Here is a 20,148-nt window from a genome sequence, read left to right on the forward strand (position 1 = left end):
TAGTTCCTCACAGGAGAGGCAATGGGAGTTGTGACTTCTATATAGTTGATTTATGTGCCTTAAAAGCCTAGATAAGAAGAGCTGGGCTTTTTTCACATTAGAAAATGCAATCTCTAAAAAGAACGACAATAATCTAAATGGTCACAGTTAGTGACTTTATGGTTGAACTAAGAAATAACTAAGAGATCATTGAGCCCAAGATCTTCCCAATATATGTGTTTATCTAGACTACAAGTAATGCAAGAGCTGAGAAATGTGCTCTGATTGATGTTCGAAAATTGATTCTTGCTGGAATTCCTACAAAATTCAAACAAAACCTAGTTATATGATGGAAGGGTTTATTCAAAGCTGGGAACCTTTTTAGCCAACTTACACATCCGCAAACATAGCCCTTTAATACCTTGCATATTTGATTACTTATAAGAACAGGCATTAAATTTTCTAAGAAAATACTTGTTTTACTATGCCTTTTACTTCAGATGTCTAATCCTTTAATACTCCTCTTTAACATAATAAACTTACTCATTATTTAAAGACTAAAATCTCACAAGGTTAAGGAAGTGGGCAAAAATGACAGTTACAATTCCAGGTATATTAGAATTTTTATCATGGGCTCATAAAGTCTGGGAAAATTTTCTATTCTTCAGGTGTTCAATGATTGGAAAGATCACCTGAATACACGGGCAAGACCATTGCTCTCTAATTTAACAGGAAATCATCACTGCACTATTATTGCTGGCCTAATGAATTCATTTTATAAAATCCCATATGTAGATCTCACTCTTCAACATATAACCCCTTAAATAACATTTTTCAGAATCCTTTTAATTATTTTATTCTGTTAAAAAATTTATCCTTGATAAAGTATTCTTAGTAGCATAAAAAGTATCTTGTTATTTTCCTCTAATAGGTGGAGTCAAAAATAACCAACTAGAGTGTTTCAGGGCAAGGAAACAAAACAAATAGTGATGGTGATGAGATAAATAGGAAATTCCAAAGAGAGAATTGATTTGAATTAAAAAAGCTTGTGACTTAGATTTACACATTTTATGGTTGATGTCTATCTGGAATTATCTAGAAGAAAGAGATAGGAAACTGAAACCAAGGAAAGAGTTCAAGGACTGAACCATTGTTTTTAATTTTTCTCTGTAGAAATAATAGCTGAAAATCTCTAAAATGAGATAGCTCTCCTCGAGAGATTGTAGGCAATAAGAATATAATTTGCCTATGTATTAACTAGGATGTATTGCCAACTGTCTTCAATTTATTTAAATGTTTTATTATTATTTAATTCCAAGTGTGGTTTTGTCTATTTATATGTATTAATTTGCTACTACCATTCAAATTATCCTGAAGTTTCAGACATCATAAAAATGAGTTATTCATTACAAAACATTTGTTACAAGACCAAATCAACTAAGAAGTAAGAAAATTTTTATAAACATCTGACTTCTTTTATTATGTTGAACTTCTGCTAAAATGTCCCAAATTAAAAATAGGTATTCTGTATATTGAACACACATTCTGCCCAAGGCACTGTCCTAATCACTGGGAATACAGTGCAGAATTAAACATATATAAACTTCTGCCTTCACAAAACTCACATTTTATTGGAGATGGAGAGGGATGGAGACACAGAATAAACAAAAAAAAATTCTATAAATATATTACATGTCCAATGTTGTTATGTGCCTTGGAAAAAAAGAGAGAATTTCTCAGAATCACTGAGCATTTGTCTGTGCTTCCTGGATTATCTACAGCTTTCGATAATTTGTATCATTCAAAATTTCCACTGATGCAAGTCATGAGAAGATTTTAGACATATACTACCCCAAAAATGCAGCAATACATTGGGGTGCATGTAACTCAGGGATTTACAACTTTTCAGCATCTGTCTACCTCTATACTGTAGGAGTGCGAAAGAAGAAGGGAGCACAGTGAGAAAAAAAACAAAGGGCACTAGACAATAGGGAAGATCTTCCAGTCAAAACTATCTCCCTCATGTAGCCCACTAACCAAAAATTCACTGTGGATTAATAAGTACATCTTTTCAAATGCAAATAACCCTTGACAAGATTAAACACTGACTTTGGAGTCAAATATACCTGGGCTTGAATCCTGGCTCTGCCATAATTTACTACTCATGTGACCTTGGGGAAGTAGCTATTATTTATCAATTGATTTTTAGAGAGACTTGCTCACTTCAATGCAATGAAAAATACCTACTGGTGTTGATTAACTGCAAATAGCATTTCTCTCTCTAAACTACACATTATTTTTAAAATACTGATACCGTTTTCTCCTCCTCCTCCTTTCTCTCTCTCTGTGACAATTACACACACATACACACATACAGAGCAGTGCTTTCTGAGACAATTACATCACTTTATTCACTTTATTTTGAGATAGAAATCTTTCATTAATAATTTCGTTTCATCAGCTACAATGTGTTGATCATCTACCACATGACAGTCAGTATCATGCACTCTTAGTATACACCAGTGTACACAACAGAAAGTGCTTCCTGTGTTCATGGTGCTCATGTTTCGCTAGAGAACGGAGATGCTAAATAAGATACGTAATAGATACTTAAACATATAGAAAATTTGAGGGTAATAAACACTTTAAAAAGAGAATAAGTGGGATACAGCATGCAGGGCAGTGTTAATTGTAAATGAGTTGTTCGTGAAAGGTCTCCTTGAGAAAGTGACATTTGAATACAGATTTGAAGAAGGCAAAGAAATAAGTCAAATATCTAACGGCAGGAAAAGCACTCTAGGGAGAAGAAACAGGAAATCCAAAGGGCTCCAGTGGGTGCACCCTGGCATGCACAAAGAATAGTCAAGTAGCCGGTGTAGGCACAGAAGAGGTAGAAAGATGGAGAGAATAATAGGTTCACGGGTGGGCAACCAGTATAGTCACATGGGGCCCTGTACCTAGAAGGGCTCTGAGCTTGGAATTGATTATTCTGTGGCCATATGTTCGAAATTAATTAAAAAATATATATATAATTTTTGAGATGGAGTCTCGCTCTGTCACCCAGGCTGGAGTGCAGTGGCACAATCTCAGCTCATTGCAAGCTCCGCCTCCCAGGTTCTTGCCATTCTGCCTCAGCCTCCCCAGTAGCTGGGACTACAGGTGCCTGCCACTACGCCGGGCTAATTTTTTGTATGTTTAGTAGAGACGAGGTTTCACCGTGTTAGCCAGGATGGTTTCGAGCTCCTGACCTCGTGATCCGCCCGCCTCAGCCTCCCAGTGCTGGTATTACAGGCGTGAGCCACTGCGCCTGGCCCGAAATTAATATTTTTTTTAAAGTCTTTGAATTTGTGTAAGTGTACTCTCATGAGACAATTAAGCATTTGAGACAGCTTGAGGTTTAAGACACATGCGATCCTTCCAGGGTCTCCCTGACTTCTCTGCGTGTCCCCCACTCACTGGGGGCCTGGCTGGGTGTCTGTATAGAGGAGTAAGAAGGGCCAGGGTTAGGCATGCATAACCCAAGATGTCTTAAGGTGGAAATACAGCTGTGGCTATCCCACTCAAGACTGAATTTCATAGGTGACTCGGTGGGGGAAATCTCTCACCCTTGGCAGATCCAGATATCTATGGCATCCTGATACAGAGTTTGCAATACCCTTGACATTTGCTCATCTGCTGTGGGTAGGGGTTGCACGTGTGGGGGAAGGCAAGATATCTGGCTGGACTTCCTTGTTCCCAGCTAGTGAATAGCCTCTGGGTCCTGCAGCTGTTAGCCCTCCTCGGGAGAGTGTAGGCAATAAGAATATAATTTGCCTATGTATTTACTAGGATGTATTGCCAACTGTCTTCAATTTATTTAAATGTTTTATTATTATTTAATTCCAAGTGTGGATTTTGTCTATTTATATGTGTTAATCTGCTACTACTACTCAAATTATCCTAAAGTTTCAGACATCATAAAAATGAGTTATTCATTACAAACCATTTGTTACAAGACCAACACTTGTCTTGTAACATTTGTTACAAGACCAGCATTCTATCTAGAGATAGAACGCTATCTCTAGAGCCAGTGAGCACTGCAGCCGATGTGCACACAGAGAAATGGGGCAGGCCCCAGGTACCTGCAAGGTCCTTCACTTAGTACACGCATGACAGCTACAGGAGCACCAGATATAATAGCAATTTAAAAACAGCATGACTAGTTGAAAGAGACCATGAAAGAAGGGAAAAACAACTGTATTTTACATGTTTGAGGGGTGGTAGAAAAGCAGGAAAAGGGGTCCTGCGTTTCCATTTTGCACTAAGCTCCACAAATTAATAGGTTGGTGCAAAAGTAATCACAGTTTTTGCCATTACTTTTGCACCAATTCTGCACAGAAGTAGGGGAGGGCCAGATTATTGAGGACCTTATAGGCTTTTAATTTTCAATATGTCCTCTGCAAGTTTTAGATAAGAGCAGTGGCATGGCATAATCTGCTTTTTATTCTAAGTGTTTTCTGCTATTGTCTTGAGAAAGGTGAAAGCCTAGAAATTGTTTCAGAGGGTCTTTCCCATGTAGGTGAGAAGATAGGAGCTCAGAGGAGGTAACAAGGGAACTGATGAGAAGTTGAGAAACTGATGAATTCAGGATAGAGGCAATTTGAGGTGGGATTAAGGCAATTTGCTGATGGATTGAGTTAGTCTATGGTTTACACTGGTATATATAATTTCTAAAATGTAATGAGCTGTAGGCTTATGATCTATTTATATTACCATATGAAAATTATGCCTCAATAAAAATCAAAATAAAAACAAAAGCATCGTGTAGAACAGTTTTTATGGTATACCCCCATGTGTGAAGAAAATAAAGGATGAATGTGCTTTCTCCTTTAGATAAATGTACCTAAATAATAATTTTTGGAAGAATATACAAAATGTGAATAGCAATGTTATTCTGTTCAGTGGCTGGGTCAGAAAATGAGCAGAAAAAGAGAATTATTGTCTAAAGGTATTTTTAGAACTTATAAAGTTTTTAACAGTGTAAAATACTGCTTAATGCTATAGGTTGGATGTTTGTCCCCCCAAACCTCATATTCAAGTTTGATTTCAAATGTTGGAGGTGGGGCCTAATGGGAAGTGTTTGGTCATGGAGGTAGAGTCTTTATGAACGGCTTGATGCCATCCTCACAGTAATGAGTGAGTTTGTACTCTGTTAGTTCCTGTGAGAATGGACGGTTTAAAAGAGCCTGTCACCTCCTCCCTCCCTTGCTTTCTCTCTCACTATGTGATTTCTGTACGCTCTAGCTCCCCTTTCCCTGCTGCCATGAGTGGAAGCTGCCTGAGGCCCTCACCAGATGCCCAATCTTGAGCTTTTCCAGACATCAAAATCTTGAGTCAAATAAACCATTTTTCTTTATAAGCTACACAGTTTTAGGTATTTCTTTATAGCAATAAAATAGGGATCAAGATATATAATAGACTGCTGAATATATTTTAGCGTTAATGTATGTGTTTAGTACAGATTTCAAGTTTACACAATCTAGTGTAAGAAAATAAAAGTTTTTAAAGTAATTTCAATAGCAAAAGCAAACAAACAAACAAAAGTGTCTGCTCTGGACTAGCACAAGGTATTAGCAGGAATGTTCTCTGGTGTTGTGAACCCAGGAAATTCATAATATCCACCCATGACAAGAACAAGGAAAGAATGCTACCTTTTCAAATGTCACTTTTGAAAAAAGAAGCAACGAAGCTTTAATCAAGTATCATAAGGCAGGAGAATCAGAAAGTCCCCTTCCGTCTTTGGCAAAATTCAAAGAGAACCATAAAGGAGTAATTTCCCAAGAGCAATGGCAAATGGAAATAAATAAGTATAATAGGGACCAATCACTGCCCAAGGAAGAAAAATACTTGACGTCTGTTAACAAAAGCAAATAGCAAGTGCTGGGGTACAGAATAACAGCACCACCTGTTCTGCCAGGAGCAGACACCTTGTCTGTCACTTGGGCTAACTACAGTCGTCTCTCTATTGCTCTTCCCACATTCACACTTGCTGTGACTGAACTATTCACTACGACACCACACGGAACATTTTAAAACTATAAAGCAGATCATTTCACTGTCTTGCCTAAATCCCTTCCACAGTGTCAACATGGTCAACAGAGATGTGGCCCATGTCTGTCTCTACATCTCCACCTTTGTCATGTCTTTAGCACCACCTAGGCACATTGGCCTTGGTCATCTTTTTCTTGCCTCAGAGTCTTTGCATACAGCATTCTTTCTATACCTAGTTCTCTTCTTTCTATAATGCTTTGCCTGGCTGTATTTGTTTATTTGGGCTGCTATTACAAAAATACCACAGACAGAATGGCTTATAAAGAATAGAAATTCATTCTTCACAGTTCTGGAAGCTGAAGTCCAAGATCAAGACTCCGGCAGATTTGGTGTCTGGTGGGGGCTTGCTTCCTGGGCATAGACTGCTGTCTTCTTGCTGTGTTCTCACACAGTAGACATGGCAAAAGAGATCTCTGGGCTAATCTCATTCATGAGGCCTCCACCCTCATGACCTAATCACCTCCCAAAGACCCACCTCCTAACATTATGACCTTGGAAGTTAGGATTTCAACCTATGGATTTTGAGAGGACACAAATATTCAGTCCATAGCACCTGTTAAATCCCAGTCACACCTCAGGCCTCAAAAAATATCATTTTCTCAGAGAGGCCTTCCATGATGTTCTGATCTAACCTAGTAGCCTTTCATTTTCTTTTATTTTTAAAAGATAGGGTCTCACTCTGTCACCCAGGCTAGAGTATAGTGGTGCAGTCATAGCTCACTGCAGTGTAAAACTCCTGGGCTCAAGCAATACTCCCACCTCAGCCTTCCAAGTAGCTAAGACTACAGGCACAATCTACTATGTCTGGCCAATTTTTATTTTCTGTATAGATTGGGTGTCACTATATCATTCAGCCTGGTCTTTAACTCCTGGCATTCATCAATCCTCCTGCCTCTGTCTCCCAAAGAGCTGGGATTATACAGACTCTAGTGGCCTATTATATTCTCTCTGCGTAGTCTTTACTTTTACAAAATGATACTTATCATAATTTATAATTTTGTAATTATTTATTTAGCTTCTGTCCCCCTGAGGGTACTGTTGACACTATCATTATAGGACCTATGTGTGTTTTATTCACCGCTGTTTTTCCAACATCCAGCTCAGTGTCTGACACAGAAGCTCAGTTAATAGCTGTTAAATTACTTATAACCCAGCATCAGTCTCACCTCTTTCCTTACTAAAGTTCCTTTATTGAGATGAGCATTGTTAAATGTCAGTCAACTATAACAGCCACTTAAGTACTTTTTTTTTTGAGACAGGGTCTTGCTCTGTTGCCCAGGCTGGAGTGCAGTGGTATCATCACGGCTTACTGCAACCTGGAATTCCTGGGCTCAGGCTATCCTCCTGCCTCAGCCTCTAGAGTAGCTGGGACTAGAGGAATGAACCACCATGCCTAGGCAATTTTTTAATTTTTAGTAAAGGTTGGGTCTCACTATGTTGCCCTGCTCAGCTGGTCTGGAACTCCTGGGTGCAAGTGATCCTCCCACCTCGGCCTCCCAAAGTGCTGGGATTAAAACAGTAAACTACCACACTCAGCCACACATAGGGAATTTAAAATATCTCCATAGTCACAATTAAAAAACACATATAAACAGGTAAAATTAATAACATTTTATTTAAGCCAGTATATTAAAGTATTTCCACTTTAAAAAGAGATTAATATGGCAATTATTAATGAGATAATTCATGTTTTATTTTCATACAAAGTCCCTGAAATTCTGTGCATTCCTTACACTGATAAAACACCTCTGTTTGAACTAGGCACATTTTAAGTGCCTGTGTAGCTAGTGGGTACCACACTGGACAGAGCAATAGCTAGAATCTTTGGGATAAAGACGTTTGTCTCACATCTGCCTAGGGTCATTGATTTGAGAGCTCATTTTCTGATCACATGCCCCTCCCTACCGTTTCTACCTCCCATGAACTGCCTCTTACTTCATGCTGTTCACTAAATAGATGTTAGTCCTTAACAGGGTGAAGCCACTCTCCCTTTTGGGGCCTCAGGTTCCAGATGTAGAGCAAGATACTTTTATTTTTCCCTGTCTTTTCTACAGGCTGCTATGTAAGTCTATGTATATGTAGCCTTTAATGAAGAGGGAGAGAATGACAATCAGGAGGCTGAGACTAGTTAGTTCAAAGTTTGAGTTGATAAAGAAAGCTACTCATACAAAAGGATAAGCTTAACGTTCCCCAAGACTGCCTCCTATTCCCATCTCAGCCCTTAAAGTGTAATGGAAAAACACAGACAAATATAGCAAACTCCTCAAAAAGATCCTCCGTGAGTGCTTAAGCCAGATCTTGACTCCACTTTCCTGACCCTGGAGCCACTCTTGTCTCTGAGAATATTTCCCTCTCAAAGTCCACAGGGTACATCTCCACTGTCCTTTAGGAAAGTTACACCCCCATACCTGGGCTTTAAATCAATAGTTCTCAAGAGAGAAAATAACACCTACTGAAGTCTGTTTTAGAAATTCATAGAAGCATTTTGGGTTTTTACATGACTGCCATTTAGGGGCAAAAGCAGAGGATGCTGGAATCCCTGCAATGTATATTTGGAAAATAATTGCCCTGATTTAGCAGATTTTCTGCTGACTGACTGAATATTCATGTAAGCATGTAGATGTAGAACAGTGTGTACATAGAAAGAAGTGACACTAAAAAAAATTTTTTTGAGACACGGTCTTGCTCTGTCATCCAAGCTGGAGTGTGGTGGCACCATCATGGCTCACTGCAGCCTCAACCTTGTGGGCACAAGTTATGCTCAGTCCTCTGGGACTAGAAGCACATGCCACCACACCTGGGTGATAAAGATAGATAGATAGATAGATAGATAGATAGATATCATATATATATGATACATATACTATATGTATCATATATATATATATAGAGAGAGAGAGAGAGAGAGAGAGAGAGAGAAGTAGTCTTACTATGTTGCCCAGGCTAAGAAGTGACATTTTTAATTAAAGGAAGGAATACTCTATTAAAAATGGTGAATGCATTTTTATACTTTATAAAACACTGAGGAAAACAGTTTCTCAGCAACATCTTAGTTTATAATCAAGTTTAAAATGAAGTTCATATAGAACTGCTATAAAACTGAACAAAACAAATAAATACATAAAATGAGGTTTATATTAATATTGATGAACTTCCCTTTCTTTTTCAACTTTCTGGCTTATATATCTGTCTCAGAAAAGGGAAAATAAAGAATCAAGAACACAAATTGTTCAAACAAGCAGTTGAGGGGTGGAGGGTGGAAAGGATCCAAGCTGATTAATTTTTGCGTTACACATATACACACACAAGATTTTTTAATTCATTGTATGACTTTCAAGATTTTCAACTAATCATTCTTTGGCACTAGGTGAACATACAGGAAATCTCTGTGTTGCTTTTGTATGATTTGAAACAATTGTAAATAAATTCACAATGTATTTGACATAAAACTGAAATCTTCCTATTTATAGCAATAGATAAGAAGAAGCTTTCGGGTGTGTGTGAAACTCTAAGTAGTTTGTCAGAGCAAGGCATCTCTTTGCAGAGCAATTTTCACACCTGAGAAGAACACCAAGTTCAACTGCTATTTCAGTGACAGCCAGGGGTAGGGTAGAAAAGGCAGCAAGCAAGAAAACAAGAGGCATGTTGTAACCTACTAAGTTAATTCTCTGAATTTCACCCACTGGGTAGAGGCAAGAAAGGAGCCTGCTATTCTAAATTTTCTCATAGCCCATTCTGCACCATATCCCTCTGGCCTACTTAAACTAGAGTGTAGGCAGTTAATATATGGCAGGCTGACCCCTGTACTGGCTTTCTGCATGCATGTGCAGCATGGACGCAATGGCAATGTCACCTGTGTGCTTCGAGCTTCTGTTGCACATCGTCCTGTTCAGAGGACAGGAGCTGGAAATTGAAAAGAAGGCCATAAAGCAGCAAGATGTCGATATAATGACTCCACAGAGCCTGCTAGCTATATGGCTCTCTTAGCACCCAGAACGCACACGTGCGTGCTCACACTAGCCCATTGTTTCCATGGGTCCTCATTATTTCACAGGGTTTTCTTTCCATGTTTTTGTAATGACAGAACCTGCAGTTTTCCACAACCTTTCGAATTTATCAGATGCATTATAGAAACTGTTGAGAAATCTTAAACATAGAAGCTAGTGCTTATTTGTTTGTGTTTTTAAAAATTGCAGCTAAGTAGCAATAAAAAGGTTGTAAGTAGAAAACTCAAGTGAACCAGAATAGAAGACCATGAAGAGAGATCTGGGATCATGGAAACTTGGATAGTTAGAGCTAAAAAGGAGCTAAATATTATCTAAGCAATGTTATCTTTTTATGACCAAAACCCATGAAATTGAAAGAAGCCAAAAGATTTGCCCAAGATATTCAGGACCATGAGGTGTAGTACAGGTGAGACTAGAACTTAGACCATGTTACTCCTCCCCTAGTTCCATGTCTAACCTACCAGAAACATATGGATACTAAAGGCTAATGCTATTTTAAAGGAAGAAATAGAAGGCAATAACATTGTGGAGGCTGTGGTTATAGTATGCATCTCATGGTTATGCCACATGTGGATGATCTTTCACCACGGCATAGGAAGTAGGCTTAAGTCTTCTAACATCGTTTCAACAACCCCATATTCATTTTAAATAATATTAAGTGATAGTAAAGTATTCCAAGAGTATTAGAAAAATTTTAAAATATCAATAATTATAAGAGAATAACTCATATTTGTGTATGCAACTCATTCAGACCATGATATTTGATATTTGTAATTTTATTAATAAACAACATTCTCCATGTAATATATATATATATTTTGACAAAATTCTTCCAGTTTGATGCATTTACCTCATTACTCTTTTTTAAAGGAAATAAGAACATATAAGCATACATAACAATATTAGATAATATATAAAGATTACAAGAAATCCAGTTCCATATCTAATTTCATACATTTGGATTAAATAACAATCAATCATGTCCTATTTGCAAAAGAAGATCCTATATACTTTAACTGTCTCTTTAAGTTTGCAAAATTCATACTGACCTAAAGTTCCTTTAACACCAATATGATAGATATATTCATATAGAATAAAGAGAGTTTTGGCTGGGCGCAGTGGCTCACGCCTGTAATCCCAGCACTTTGGGAGGCCGAGGCGGGCAGATCATGAGATCAGGAGATCAAGACCATCCTGGCTAACATGGTGAAACCCTGTCTCTACTAAAAACACAAAAAATTAACTGGGCGTGGTGGCTGGCGCCTGTAGTCCTAGCTACTCGGAGGGTGAGGCAGGAGAATGGTATGAACCTGGGAGGTGGAGCTTGCAGTGAGTGGAGATTGTGCCACTGTACTCCAGCCTGGGTGATGGAGCAAGACTCCATCAAAAGAAAGAAAGAAAAGAAGGAAGGAAGGAAGGAAGGAAGGAAGGAAGGAAAGAAAAAGAATAAAGAGAATTTTTTCCCGGCTTTACTGAAGTATGGTTGACAAATTAAAATTGTATCTATATAAGGTACAATGTGGTAATTTGATATGCATGTATATTTGAAATAATTACTACAATCAAGCTAATTAACACATTTATCACCCAGATAGTTATTGTGTGTGTATGTGTGTGTTGAGAATATTTAAGATATATTTTCAGCAAATTTAAGCTATATATTATTAACTATGTTTAATAATGTGAATGTATCATGCTGTACATTCGATCTCCAGAGTTTATTAATCTGACACAACTGATAATTTGTACTGTTTGACCAGTATCTTCCCTTTTCCCTTAAGCCTCAGCCCCTGGTAACCACAATTCTACTATTTCTGAGTTGTACCATTTTAGATTCCACATATAAATGACACCATGCAGTATTTGTCTTTCTGTGTCTGGTTTATTTCGTTTAGTATGTCTTCCAAGTTTATTCTTACTGTCACAAATGCCAGGATTTGCTCTAAAGACAAGTTTTAGACGTAGAAATCCTACCTTATTAGGGCTTCCAAATGTTGGAACTTCGTATATAACATATATTAAATTTTTGATGTGCCTTGCTTTCCAAATGCAGCTCCAAAGGGCTGCATTTTCATAATTCAAAATAATGCAATTTAGAAGTTTCCATACACTCTTTGGTATTATTTGTTCAAGAATAACTACCGGCCGGGCGCGGTGGCTCAAGCCTGTAATCCCAGCACTTTGGGAGGCCGAGACGGGCGGATCACGAGGTCAGGAGATCGAGACCATCCTGGCTAACATGGTGAAACCCCGTCTCTACTAAAAAATACAAAAAACTAGCCGGGTGAGGTTGTGGGCGCCTGTGGTCCCAGCTACTCGGGAGGCTGAGGCAGGAGAATGGCGTAAATCTGGCAGGCGGAGCTTGCAGTGAGCTGAGATCCGGCCACTGCACTACAGCCTGGGTGACAGAGCCAGACTCCGTCTCAAAAAAAAAAAAAAAAAAAACTACCAAACAACCTTCAGTTTCAGAGGTTAGTATTTTTTTCTTATTTCTATTTCTACACAAACTTAAGAACAAATCTCCGTTTACTTTTACTAGCAGTCATACTCCTTTTTCATCTGGGAGGCATGGAACATAACAGAGCAAATGCTCCATTTCACGGGAGAGAGAAAATTGTAAATACAGCAATCACATTATAAAAATGCAACTAAAAAATCCTTTTCTGTAGTTTAACTTTACAAAAAGACTAGCTATTTGGGTGGCTTTAAGGAGGTTATTTTATTTTGTGTCTTCTAAAGAAAAAACCCAGTAATTTGTTCTGAGTAATTATTTTCCTCTTCTACCCAGCTAAAACACAAGATATGGAGTTTTCTTTTGCAATGTATATATCTCCAAATTTTTATGATACAAATTATTTTGGATTATGTGTATGTGTGTCTATATTTGTTTTTAATGCCTCAGTTAAACAAGCTGAGGTTGATTTAGGAAAACAAATACTGAATAAGGATAACAAGTATTCAGTAGACAACATACACTCAAGAGACACTTTCCAAGTTTTCTACACCTCACCAGGCAGGGAATTTTCCAGGCCCTATGAAACAATTGTAGCGTGTGGGCCTCATCATCACTGCAGCACAGCTGCTCAGCCACCATAATCTGATTTTTTTCTTCCTCCTTGGTTTGGGCTTTTTGCTCTGCATTTTCATTAGAAGTTTAAATGTTTATAAGTAAAATCAGATCTCACAAGTTTATTGTCCCTTGATCTGCCCCCACAAACTAACAAAGCCTTTACATTCAGTCACTGACTCTTCTCTCCTAAAATGTCCCACTCCCCTTTCCTTCATCTCTGTTATACTAGCTCAGCTAAGAACTGCATTGTTTCTCAAAGAGAACAAGTGTAACTCGGCATTACCTGCCTCAAACTCACCTGCGTCCTATCCATTCTCCTACTGCTACTACAGAATTACATTCCTGCAGTGCTAATTAAGGACAAGTCTCCCCAGCTTGAAATTCATCACTTTCTCTTTCTCTCTGTAAATTAAATTCCCACTCTTCAGTGTGGCATTCTGGTTTCTTCAGGATCCCCACGCCATGCCTCCCACCCCTGCCCATCCCATTTCTCTTGCTTCTCCTCTTGCCATTTAGCTTCCTCCAGATCTCCAGTCCATCTGACCTATTTAGGAGTCCTCAAATGCGTCATGCTCTACCACACATATTTCTCCCTTCTCTGCTTTTTCTGTGTGCCTTCCTTTTAGCCTGGTTAACTTTATCTAAATTAAGTCTCCTTAATTCTCTAAACCTCAATGGGAGTAAGAAGTCTCTGCTTGTGTCCTCAAACCATTCTGTGATTAACTCATATCTAGTCAATCTTTAGTATTAAATTCTATTTACTTTTACTATGTACTTTTTGTTTCTCTCTATAGACACTGAATTTGGAAAGTGAGTCTTATTATTTTTTTTTTTTGCCTTTTCTTTTCATCTCTGAATCCCTAACATTTAGCAAACTGCCTAGTATATAGTAACTATTCAATAAGGGCTTATTGAGTGAATGGCTGTATAAATAAATACAAATATTCTCTGGAATGCCCAAAAATGTTGCCAGAAAACCTGTTAATAAAGCAAAGCTAGTTTTATCAGAACACACTGCAATTAGCAATAATATCACCTTGGCAGAATATTGGCAGTGTCTCAGGAGAGGGTAGTCAGTGGAGAATATGTGAGGTTTTAGAATCTGAGATCAAGAGATTTAATGAGACTCGTTCAATTTGGGAAACTGGAATTGAGAACGGATAATGACGTTATAGATTACTGCAAACAGTGAGAGGCAAGAGTCTCGAATAAAGTCGTAATGTGAACTGCTGTTTGGTAGGTGAGCTGTTGTCCTGGTAACTAGATGGTTTTCTCAAATAAATTTATTTTCAGGAATTAACTGAAACAAAAGTAAAATTGTTTATTGGTTTACAGAATGGCTTCATTCTTAGTCCTAATAGCTACGTCATGTTGATGCAGGTGATCACAGTTGTTAGTTTTGTCATCCCTTCACGCCTAAAGCTACATCTTCCTATTTTAAGCTGACTCTTAAACTCTTCCCAGGTAGGAATAGAAATACCACCACAGAATATGACCCTTTCTGATATGCAAATTTGGTTACTACCAGAAATTTCATACATGCTAGAGAGAATTGTTTTCCTCCCTTCACAGAGCAAAATGTCAGATCACAAAGTCAAATGTGCAAGAAGTGCAATTCATTTTCCTTTTCTGCATCTGAGTTTATTTGTATTTTTTGAGCTCCTTGTAAAATTGTTGACAAGAAGCAAATCTCAGTCAATTTAGAAACTCATTGTCCTCTTGCCCCTCCTTTAATTATATATTTGTTTTAAGGGCCTTAGAGAGTGCCACAGGAAAGCTATGTCTTGGCGTTGAATGTATTTAGTCCTGGGTCCAGGGGTCATTTGCACTCACTGGCATCCAGTAAGATCTTTTCCTTGTCATCTGGTCTCCAACCATCAGTCTATATAAATGGCAGGTGTTCCCTGTTCATCCCATCTGTCAGAATATTTCAGGCCTGCATATTCTCTGTGCCGTACTAGACCCCAAGCTAAGTCTGCAGAAGAAAACCTTCCACTACACACTTTCCACTCTGAAATTCATGAGACTTTTTTTTAGCACCATCTCTGCTGTATTCATCCTGAAAACCACACCAACATTTCTTTTGCTACATGTGTTCTGAGAGCTGAATGACTGCTAAACAAAACAAAACAAGCTAGCTCTGATTATCCTTCCAATTCTGTTATACCTACCACACAATGAATGCTTTTTTTCCTGTTGCATCATTCCTTCTTAGAGCCAGTAAACCACAATGCCCTCACTGATGCCTGAGGTGTGAAGACTCAAGGAATAATAAAAAATCTTGAGGACAAAAAAATCAACTCTTCATGTGTCAAAGTATTACCCCCACTGAGTTTTGCAATATCTGATTCTCTTTAAGAGGTCCACAGTCAAGTTAGTTCCTTCCAGCTTCTTCTTCTACCTCACCATTGCTGTCTTGCCCCTCCCTTACAACCCCTGAAACTTCAGCAAGCTTGCCAGTGAGTTATAAGTGTTATAGTACTGTGAAGTTACAGTCGTCTAATTTTTTGTTTCGTTTAATTTCAGGATACAGCTTCTTAACTTCCAAAAGCTGCAAAAAAGCTTTTATACTTAAACCAAATTGCTTCACTTATTATAGGTGATATCCTAGTTTCATCTTCAGTCTGTATGTGTTCAATAGTTTTACTTTCGGAGAAAAATAAGACATTGCTGAAGTTACGTTATGATTGTTGGGAAAAAATAGCTCTAAAAATAGAATCCAAAAATAGATAAATGTCCAAAACAATGGCTTCTGCTTTAAATGGTTCTTATCATGGTCCCTGATCAGCACCAATAGCATCATTAGGAAATTTTTAGAAGTTCAAATTTTGACCACCATCTCAGATCTATTTCAGAAATTTTGCATCCCAGCAATTTGTGTTTTCTAACAATTCTAGATGACTGTAGATGCTAAAGTTTGAGAACCATTGATACAGCTACTTAAATACTCTAAAATTAGACTCTCAGAATTAGTAAAGCAAAAACTAACTAAAAGTTATTTCACTGAAGAATCATTATTGCTTGTAGAACTTTACTTCCAACGCTAGTTCCCTACAGATTTCCTATTTGTGTGCTTTGCAGATACAGAAAGGAGTTTTTAAAGATTGAATTTAGATTTTTGCCTTTCTTAGGTTTGTATTGCTTCTGCTCATCTTTTCTTCAGAAAGAATGGGAATTTTGCCTAAACTAACTTGATGATATGAGAGAGTAACCTGGATGCTTAAGTTCTTCAATTCTAAGATTAAAATGAGTAAATGGCCTTTTAATAATGGTGCAACACATTCTGACAGGGCTAACTCAGAGCTTCTCAGAGTGTAGTTATCAGTCAACAGCTCCATGCATCAGAATCACTTGAGACAACTGGTAAACATACTAACTTCCTTACTCCAGAAGAAGTCTACCAAATCAAAGCTTAAAGAGGAAGCTAAAGAACCTTCATCATGAACACTGTCTGATTGTAATTCTCATACGCACTAAAGTTGGAAAATGTTAGGCCAGAGAGACATTTGAAGATTTAGACATTTGTAGCCACCCTACAAAACAACACTTTAAAGATTTTGATGCAAAACTTGACAAGTTAATTTGCATTATTGCCTCACACAGAAAATATTTGCACTTCTATGTGACTTTATATATTTTTTCTTATCCTGATATTTCACCTTCAAAGAAATGGCATGCAGTGTCTCATTAGAGTCAAGTGTTTAAAAGTGAAAAGTATGACTCAAGATTACAAAGATGTAGGAGTTGAAACAACTGCTACCCACAGACTGTTGTTCACAGGTACGTAATGTGTGCACAGAGGTATTTTAAAATACATCAGACTGTACCTGTTTTTGACATACTCAGCAACAACTGCTTTATAGACCTCTACCTGTGAACATTGAGGTTAGACGTTCAGAGCCTTGATTACTGACATGCACACATTTAATTAGGTGATAAAAAAGAAACAACAAAAAAAGATGTGGTGTTCGAAGATTTTGAAAACTGTTAATGCCTGATGCTTGACCTAATTATACTCAGTCCTAGGATAAAATATAAATATCTATTAAGTGAAGGTCCCATATAAATGTAAGTGCTTTTATCCCACAGTGCCGTCATCAGATTATTGGACACCTAGCCCATTCAACACGTATTCAACACATATCAGCCTAGATACCTCAGTTTTATAAATATTTCTGAAAATACAAATACTAAAAATAAAATGGTTTAGATATAAAATATCCAAAGTCAATTAACAAGTACTTCACTGTATTTACTAGATAATTCTGAACATAGATATGTAGATGTATTTTTGATTATTGACTCATTAACAATTATTATGGGACCAATGGTATTATATATAAAGGAACAGAGCTATTTATTCAGGATCTTTTATCTTCCTCTAAATGACATGGTTGCATCCTGATGAGGCTCTTACCCTGTCTACCAATCTGTGTCCTTTAAGTGTAGTATGGATTATATTACTAATAAAATTGCTGACAATTTTGGTATTAAACTTACCATTTTCTTTCTGGGGATATATGTGCACGCGCATGTGTGTGAGTGTCTGTATGTGGCATTGTGTGTGTATGTGTGTGTGTGTGTGTATATAGTTCTCTCTCCTACTTTACTAGATTGACAGTTCTGTTGAAAGCAACCCTGCCTTATTGCAGCAACTATCTAAGCTAAAAGCCAAACTTGAACTACACATATGAGAGAACGATGGCTCTCTCATATTCTTGGCCTTGTGATTTTTAAAAATGTACAGAATATCAAGAATTAAGTTTTATTTAGAACTTCTCTGTGCCTAGCACAGTTCTAAGATCTTTCAGATATTGTTCCATTTAAACCTCACACAGGGATCATACAATTCTATTAACCCCTTTATGCAGATGAGAAAATTCAAGGTTTAAGAGCTAATTAGTGTACAGTTGGAACGTATCCTGGGCTGTCTAACTCAGGCCCTGGACTGCTTCCACCCACTGGGCTTTCCTTTCACTCCTCCAGCAGACGGTGGGGGTTTGGATGACAGCATTTCACATATAAGTGATTCTGATATTCAGCAAGTTTTGAAAACAACTAAAAGCAATTTTCAATGACATCTTGAAAGGGTCTCCTCATATCCACGTGCTATCCTGGATTTTTAAAAGGATTAACATTTTTTTCACTTAGTTTTTTCTCTTACTTGTACCCAAATAGATTTGATCATAAAATAATAACTCTGAGACTAGAAACCTGTCCACAAGTCCAAAAAAATGAAAGAGAATATAAGGAGGTCCCAAGGAGGATCGAGTTATGTTTTCTGCAAGAACAATCTCTCAAATGACAGCTACATCATTCAATTATTCTGCCTGAAAACACATGATAGAACTAAATGGAACCTCCCATCTGAGGAGCTGATTGGAAAGAATAGGGATTAATATATAGTGTATACTTACATTGTTTCCAAAAACACATATTGTACTGCTTTTATGTGAATTATTTAAGCCTTTCTGAACCAAAGTTTCCTCATCTATACATTGAAAATAACATTTCCACTTCAAAAATTGTTGTCAAGACTAAATGTATCTGAGGTACTACTATATTCTATCTGAGTTATTCATCAATAGTACACTTGAAGTATAAATTTTTAAAGAAATTCTCCCTATTCATAAATCTTTTCATGGCCTATTGATACTCAAGCCACATTGTTCCAGAGGAAATACATACATATATATATATATATACAGAGAGAGAGAGAGAGAGAGAGAGAGAGAGAAGGATTTGCAATTGGGGAAGATTCAAAATAAATTTATCTTGGCACATTGTGTGCATGGTACATGAAATCAAGATAAAGCAAGATTTCAGCATAACAGCCTCTTCATTCTAATTTTTTTCATTTCGGCGTTTTGTCAGGTATCTGTTAACATTACAAAATGCAGTTGTGATTCAAAAGCAGCTAGTGATAATTGATTGTGCTTCTTCCACCAGCTCACAGTGGGCCATTTATCGTGATGATTCGCCATTCCAGGTACTTTCAGGAACTCTAACAGTTGTCTGAGCCTTCATTCAGAATTTGAGTTCATTTTGCCATCTAATACCACTAATGTCACTGCATAAGAGGAAACATTATGCTCAACTATTGCATTGAAAAGCAAGAAAAATGATAAATGTTTCCATAGCTACAAGTTTGAAAAAAACCAGAACATGCTGAGATGTAAACCAGCACAAATGTGGCAGACAGGTGCATTGAACATCCTAAATTTTTTTTATTCCAAAAGCAAGTAAGTTAAAGTACAACTGGCTAACAGATAGTCAGACACCATTCCCCTTCCTAGTGAATTCGAGGAAGTGTATAAAAGGTGGGCACAGAAGGGTGAAATAATGCACTTGGCCACACAGAGTATCTATAAAAAAAAGTTTGCATCAGTAAAAGTCTCAAAAGTATTGCCAGAGGATACATTGACCAGAAAGAGACCACCAAAGAGCAGAAGTCAGAGCATCACCCACTTTTGTTTGATTATGGATATTCTGAGGTCTCTAGCACTCTACAGACATCATTAACCTGAGTAGCTTCTCCTTAGCAGAAGCTACCAGATCACTTCTGCCTTGCTACTTTCAGAATCTGGTTTTTCCTCTCCAGTACTAACCCACCGAGAGCTCATCAAGTACAAAAGTAAGACACAGCACCACTCTGGGATGGTTCTGCCCACAGAAGACCCCGTAATAGCTCATACAGCCCTCTAATAATGAGAAGAGATATGAATGGATTGTAGGATGTATAGACTGTATGAATGCATTGTAGGCAAGCTTAGGGTAGGTGACAGAGTCCTAGGAACTCAATTTGCATTTATCTATAACATAATTATTATGGGACATGTTAGTTTTCTTTGAAATCTTTTTTTCTTTTTTTCTTTTAGTATAACTAAGGAAATTTCAGGATTACATTTTGCATATCTTTTATTTTATTTTTATTATACTTTAAGTTCTAGGGTACATGTGCATAACGTGCAGGTTTGTTACATATGTATACTTGTGCAATGT

This window comes from Colobus angolensis, unplaced genomic scaffold (genome assembly GCF_000951035.1).
Source record: "Colobus angolensis palliatus isolate OR3802 unplaced genomic scaffold, Cang.pa_1.0 Scaffold14, whole genome shotgun sequence".
Classification (NCBI taxonomy): domain Eukaryota; kingdom Metazoa; phylum Chordata; class Mammalia; order Primates; family Cercopithecidae; genus Colobus; species Colobus angolensis.